This window comes from Scyliorhinus canicula, chromosome 17 (assembly GCF_902713615.1).
Source record: "Scyliorhinus canicula chromosome 17, sScyCan1.1, whole genome shotgun sequence".
In the NCBI taxonomy this organism is placed as follows: Eukaryota; Metazoa; Chordata; class Chondrichthyes; order Carcharhiniformes; family Scyliorhinidae; genus Scyliorhinus; species Scyliorhinus canicula.
In genome coordinates, this window is record NC_052162.1 from 105,744,934 (window position 1) to 105,752,580 (window position 7,647).

General features: G+C 45.6%; 2 non-coding genes across 2 annotated transcripts; both read left to right on the forward strand.

Annotated features, from left to right (window-relative positions):
- The first annotated feature begins 2,207 nt into the window (after nucleotides 1-2,207).
- Nucleotides 2,208-2,302, forward strand: trnai-uau. Its single transcript has 2 exons — nucleotides 2,208-2,245; nucleotides 2,267-2,302. It is a non-coding gene; the product is annotated as a tRNA-Ile (tRNA).
- Nucleotides 2,303-4,216: 1,914 nt separating this feature from the next.
- trnae-uuc lies at nucleotides 4,217-4,288 on the forward strand. Its single transcript has one exon. It is a non-coding gene; the product is annotated as a tRNA-Glu (tRNA).
- Nucleotides 4,289-7,647: the final 3,359 nt, after the last annotated feature.

Sequence of the window (7,647 nt, forward strand, 5' to 3'; positions counted from 1 at the left end):
CACGTTCGCAGTCTGGGCATTAAAAAGCTCTCACCTCAGTATGTACTAGCTGATGCCTCAGCAGGTGGAATGAGGCAGTGAATCCTTTCCCACACTCTGAGCCGGTGAACAGCCTCTCCCCAGTGTGGACTTGGTGTGACAGCAGGGAGCAGAACTGAGTGAATCCCTTCTCACACTGGGCGCAGGTGAACAGTCTCTCCCGAGTGTGAATTTGTTGGACTGGCAATCGGTTGGATAACTGCGTGAATTTCTTGTCACATTGAGTGCAAGTGAATGGTTTCACCCCAGTGTTACTTTACATGTTCCATTTCTGACTGAATCCTTGGCAATAAACGAAAGAAGAAGTGTAACAGGAAAATCACTTGGGAATTTTGGGAATATTTACATTTAATTTCATTCAATCGATAATGAGACGTGGTAACGTGACTGATTGGGCTAAGGGGGAGGATTTAGGCTCCAGTCTGTGTAAGATAATTCTATGATTTTATGGCAATACAATTAGCATCATGACAGCTGTAGCCATGGTCCTATCGAAAGACCGCTTGAAAGTTCCTAAAGTGTTCCACCCCACTATCACAGCAGGCAGTCCATTCCACACCCTATCCACTCTCGGAGCAAAGAACCAACATCGGATATCCCTCCTATATCTCGCACTCTGAATCTTATCGTTATGCCCCCTTGTATAGTCTCTTCAATGTGGAGACCGAAACTGACACGATGTTCCTGATGTGGTCTCATCAGAACCTGAAAAGCTATAGCAAGACATTAAAGACGACAAAACCGAGCAACATGCAGAAGACTGGAAGGAGATTGTGACTGTGAATATGTGGCACTGCGCACATTCCTAATTCCTATTTATTATCTGTAAACTCCATTTCTTCTCAATACCTTGTGTCCTACACTGCCTGTTCCTACTTTCGAGGCTAAGCTCGGGATCGCCAACTGCCTGTTTGCATCTGGCAGCTCCTTGATCCTAAGATCTTGCTGAATTAAACATTCAACTCTCCGACTTCCCGAGACACAGAAGTAGTTTCCACTCATAAATTAGTAACCCTGATACTAACAAAGCGGGATGGAGGCAAGACTAAGTTTGAGTGATGACACTCCGGGTGGAATGGCGAGCTGGAGTTCATTCACAAAAGCAGCAACGTTGAAACAACTGCGCCAAACGTGGGGCTGCAAACCACAATCCGAATCTCAGGCTCTTACGACTGAGCTACTGGGCACTGAAATAGCAGCTGACCCAATGTCACTGCCCTGCCTTCGAAATAATTGTTAGTGAATTTGTGGTTCTTCGTTGTACTTGTTAAAAGCAGGAGCTGCACAATTGGATTAACTTTGGGTTCAGGTCCGAATCTTTACAGTCTTTACAGATCTCGGGATCTCTAAAGTCTTAATTACCTGCAATTGCTCGCATTCAAAGCATGTCTTGCATCTTTGAGTTTCTCTCTTTTTATATGTGTCTGGAACATACCTCTTCATTCACCTGAGGAAGGAGCAGTGCTCCGAAAGCTAGTGATTTGAAACAAGCCTGTTGGACTTTAACCTGGTGTTGTAAGATTTCTTACTGTGCTCACCCAAGTCCAACGCCGGCACCTCCACATCATAACTTTGGGTTGGCACTGATTGTGTAGAATAGCACATTCAGTCACCACAGATAAACTGCATGAAACTTTGACAGCAGTGGGAATCAAACCAACATTGCTATGGAGGCAGGAATCGAAATCCACTGCTTTGGACCACTTGTAAGACGTCTTACAACATCAGTTTAAACCTCCGCTCCTAAAGCTAGTGATTCCAAATAAACCTATTGGTCTTTAACCTAGTGCTGTAAGACTTCATCCTGTGCCCACCACAGTCCAAAGGCGGCATTTCCACATCATTGGACCACTTCGCCAGACGACCAGATTCGGGGATTTTCTGTTTACCATTCTGTTTGCTCCAATGCCATTGAAATAAAATATAAATTAAGGAGCTGCAATCGACCAATAGCCTCCTTGCGCTTCCTCTGACACTTAATAAGATCACAGCGAATCCCCAGCCTTAAAACCAATTCCAAACACGATCCCGATAACCCTTAATTCCCTTCGGGTCCAACAATCTCTCCATCCGACGCTTTAATATCTGCAAGATCTGAGGATTCACGGAGATCTGCGGTACAGAATTCAATGGATTCCCAAACTTTGAAGAACTGCTACATATTGTGGGCTCCAGTGGCGCAATCGGTTAGCGCGCGGTACTTATACAGCAGTGCAGACAGCGAGCTATGCCGAGGTTGTGAGTTCGATCCTCACCTGGAGCAGTTTTTTTTGCTGCAACGTGTGAGGGACTCTGCAATTCAATGTTCAGTTCGCAGCAGAGAACATTTGAATAGCAAACCAGCGTCTCTGGGCTGGTTCACCACACATGGTGGCACTGCTGCTTCACAGCTCTTGTGTTCCGGGTTCAATTCCAGCTTCGGGTGACTGAGCAATTTGCACTTTCTCCCAGTGTCAGAGAAAATCCAGAATCTGGTAGTATGGCCAAGACGTCCACGGATATGGAGTTGCTGCGGTGGGCACAGGAAAAGGTCTTACAACATAGAACATTACAGCGCAGTACGGGCCCTTCAGCCCTCGATGTTGCACCGACCCGTGACACCATCTGAAGCCTATCTGACCTACACTATTCCATTTTCATCCATATGTCTATCCAGTGACCACTTAAATGCCCTTAAATTTGGCAAGTCTACTACTGTTCCAGGCATTGCGTTCCACACCCCTACTACTCTCTGAATAAAGAAACTGCCTCTGACATCTGTCCTTTTTCTACCACCCCTCAATTTAAAACTATGCCCCCTCGTGTTGGTCATCACCATCCGAGGAAAAAGACTCTCACTGTCCACCCTATCTAACCCTCTGACGATCTTATATGTCTCTATTAAGTCAACGCTCAGCTTTCTCCTCTCTAACGAAAACAACCTCAAGTCCCTGAGCCTTTCCTCGTAAGACCTTCCCTCCATACCAGGCAACATCCTAGTAAATCTCCTCTGAACCCTTTCCAAAGCTTCCACATCCTTCCTATAATGTGGTGACCAGAACTGCACGCAGTACTCCAGCTGCGGCCGCACCAGAGTTTTGTACAGCTGCAGCATGACCTCGTGGCTCCGAAACTCAATCCCCCTACTGATAAAAGCTAGCACACCATATGCCTTCTTAACAGCCCTATTAACCTGGGTGGCAACTTTCAGGGATTTATGTACCTGGATGCCGAGATCTCTGTGTTCATCTACATTTCCAAGAATCTTGCCATTAGCCCAGTACTCTGCACTCCTGTTACACTAGGTTAAAGTACAATAGGGTTATTTGGAATCATAGCTTTCGGAGCACAGCTTTAACCTGGTGTAAGACTTCTTACAAGAGGTGCAAGACAGAGGATTTCGATTCCAGTCTATATAGCAATGTGGGATTGATTCCCAGTGCTGTGAAAGTTTCATGCAGTTTCGCTGAGTTGATTGTTCTCTTCTGCAGAATCAGTGCCACTCAACGTTGATCCTGTTGTGTAGCTCCTGCTTTTAACAAGTAGAATAAGGAACCACTATTCGCAACAATCATTGCGAAGGCAGGGCAGTGACATTGGTTCAGCTGCTATTCCAGTGCCCACTAGCCTGAGTTTCGGATTGTGGTTTGGAGCCCCACGTTTGGCGCAATTGTTTAAACGTTGCTGCTTTCAAGGATGAACTCCAGCTCTCTATTCCTGCCGGAGTGTCACCAATCAAATTTAGTCTTGTCTCCATCCCGCTTTCTTGGTACCACAGTTACTGGTTTATGAGTGAAAATTGCCTCTATGTCATTGGAAGTCGGAGATTTTAATGCTCTCTTGTCATTTTGAATTAAATGTGGACCCATATCTGGGAGATAATTGTGTCAGTGCGATGTGTAAAATCTGATCAATTGCCACCCAGATTTTACCTCACTGCACAATCGCCATGGTCAGTTCGTTGAAGCCTATCAGTGTCCTTCTCCTCTGGATTTGTTTCCGACCTGCTGCGCATGTAGCATTTCCAGCCCCTATGGGGAAATGCAGCTCTGATTCCACTGATTATCGATTCAATCAGGAAGCAGTTCAGGTTCGCTTATCAGCTTGATGGACTCGTGCCCAGGCCGGAGTGGTTCCAGGGTCGAATCCACGAGATCACCAGAGAATTGGGGCAACGTCCCGCTGAATTAGGCCAGCGTCCCTGGTGGTCTAGTGGTTAGGATTCGGCGCTTTCACCGCCGCGGCTCGGGTTCGATTCCCGGTCAGGGAATGAAAGTTTATTCATTTGCAGGGGCTGGTTTTGCTCACTCAGCTAAATCGCTAGCTTTTAAAGCAGACCAAGCAGGCCAGCAACACGGTTCGATTCCCGTACCAGCCTCCCCGACAAGCGCCGGAATGTGGCGACTCGGGGCTTTTCACAGTAACTTCATTGAAGCCTACTCGCGACAATAAACGATTTTCATTTCATTTTCACTTAGTTCATCAAGGAGAGCATTTACTTTTCATTTCTGACCTTTTGCACTCGAGACAAGTATCTCATGACAATATGCCATGACAGCTGTAATACAAGTGACTTCTGCAGCCAATGGCAACACCGATTGCTCTCAGCTGGAGTGACAGTGACAGTGAGGTGAGACAGTACTCCAGGCTGCTCATGTATCAATTACAATTTCCAAAACCCACCACCCTTATCCCTGCGGCTCCTGTGAAACATTCAAGAGAACATACGGCAGATATTCATCACTGGAAGTAACTGACACACATGAAATTCCAAACACATTCATGCCACACCTCTTTCTGCTTCTGTCGCTACCTCACCTATCCAGATCCCTCTGTCCGTCCATATCCCAGGGTCAATGCACTGCTTGATACAAACAGACAGTTGGCGAACCCAAGCGTTGCCTCCAAAGCAGGAACAGGCAGTGTTGGACACAACGTATTGAGAAGAGATGGAGTTTAGAGATGAGAAGGTAAAACCACAACAGGATCTCATCTTCCTCTTCCGGACACTGATGCAGGAATGTGTGCAGTGCCAAATAGTCACAGTCACAATCTCCTTCCAGTCTTCTGCATGCTGCTAAGCTTTGTCGTACTTAAACTCTTGCTGCAGCTTTTCAGTTTCTGATGAGACCACATCTTGAATATTGTGTGCAGTTTCGGTCTCTACATTGAATGGACGATATACTTGCATTGGAGGTGGTACAGCAAAGGTTCACGAGATTCTTCTCTGGATGACAGGGTTTTCCCATGTAAAGGGGCTGAGAAATTTGGGCTGAAATTCCCTGGAGTTTAGAAGACTGGGCGGTGATATCAACGAAACCCACACAATTGTGAATAGGTTTGATAGGGTGGACGCTGAGAGATTGTTTCCACTGATCAGGGAATCTAAAACACTACGGCAGAGTCTCAGGATAGGGTGCTGTTCATTCGTGACGGAGATGAGGAGACATTACTTCACTCAAAAGGTTGTGAATCTTTGAACTTCTCCACACCAGAGGGTTGTGCATGTTCCATCATTGAACACATTTCAGGTTGGGATAGACAAGCTTTTCGTTCTATTCGGAAATGAAGGTGAGCTGTGGGAAGATGGAATTGTGTAGGAAGATCAGCCAACATTTAAACCTTTAAGTCCAGTTATCAAGTTTAATCGCATATTTGAAATACATATTTTATTACATGTAATATGTTTCTCATGAATATTCATTGACTAAATTATTTTGGTAACACCGGATCACAGTAGAGCCGTTAACACTTGAGACATATTTTGCCCAAGGACCCAATAACAACCCAGAACTGTGAACAATGAATGCTGATGGGGAGAAAACAGCAAAAAAGCCGTCCCTGGGTGGCCTCGAACCAACAACCTGAAGATTTAAAGCACGTTCGCAGTCTGGGCATTAAAAAGCTCTCACCTCAGTATGTACTAGCTGATGCCTCAGCAGGTGGAATGAGGCAGTGAATCCTTTCCCACACTCTGAGCCGGTGAACAGCCTCTCCCCAGTGTGGACTTGTTGGTGTGACAGCAGGGAGCAGAACTGAGTGAATCCCTTCTCACACTGGGCGCAGGTGAACAGTCTCTCCCGAGTGTGAATTTGTTGGACTGGCAATCGGTTGGATAACTGCGTGAATTTCTTGTCACATTGAGTGCAAGTGAATGGTTTCACCCCAGTGTTACTTTCCATGTTCCATTTCTGACTGAATCCTTGGTAATAAACGAAAGAAGAAGTGTAACAGGAAAATCACTTGGGAACTTTGGGAATGTTTACATTTAATTTCATTCAATCGATAATGAGACGTGGTAACGTGACTGATTGGGCTAAGGGGGAGGATTTAGGCTCCAGTCTGTGTAAGATAATTCTATGATTTTATGTCATTAAAATTAGCATCATGACAGCTGTAGCCATGGTCCTATCCAAAGACCGCTTGAAAGTTCCTAAAGCGTTCCACCCCACTATCACAGCAGGCAGTCCATTCCACACCCTATCCACTCTCGGAGCAAAGAACCAACATCGGATATCCCTCCTATATCTCGCACTCTGAATCTTATCGTTATGCCCCCTTGTATAGTCTCTTCAATGTGGAGACCGAAACTGACACGATGTTCCTGATGTGGTCTCATCAGAACCTGAAAAGCTGTAGCAAGACATTAAAGACGACAAAACCGAGCAACATGCAGAAGACTGGAAGGAGATTGTGACTGTGAATATGTGGCACTGCGCACATTCCTATATCCTATTTATTATCTGTAAACTCCATTTCTTCTCAATACCTTGTGTCCTACACTGCCTGCTCCTACTTTCGAGGCTAAGCTCGGGTTCGCCAACTGCCTGTTTGCATCTGGCAGCTCCTTGATCCTAAGATCTTGCTGAATTAAGCATTCAACTCTCCGACTTCCCGAGACACAGAAGTAGTTTCCACTCATAAATTAGTAACCCTGATACTAACAAAGCGGGATGGAGGCAAGACTAAGTTTGAGTGATGACACTCCAGGTGGAATGGCGAGCTGGAGTTCATTCACAAAAGCAGCAACATTGAAACAACTGCGCCAAACGTGGGGCTGCAAACCACAATCCGAATCTCAGGCTCTTACGACTGAGCTACTGGGCACTGAAATAGCAGCTGACCCAATGTCACTGCCCTGCCTTCGAAATAATTGTTATTGGAATTTTGGTTCTTCGTTCTACTTGTTAAAAGCAGGAGCTGCACAATTGGATTAACTTTGGGTTCAGGTCCGAATCTTTACAGTCTTTACAGATCTCGGGATCTCTAAAGACTTAATTACCTGCAGTTGCTCGCATTCAAAGCATGTCTTGCATCTTTGAGTTTGTCTCTTTATATATGTGTCTGGAACATACCTCTTCATTCACCTGAGGAAGGAGCAGTGCTCCGAAAGCTAGTGATTTGAAACAAACCTGTTGGACTTTAACCTGGTGTTGTAAGATTTCTTACTGTGCTCACCCAAGTCCAACGCCGGCACCTCCACATCATAACTTTGGCCTGGCACTGATTGTGCAGAACAGCACATTCAGTCACCACAGATAAACTGCATGAAACTTTGACAGCAGTGGGAATCAAACCAACATTGCTATGGAGGCAGGAATCGAAATCCACTGCTTTGGACCACTTGTA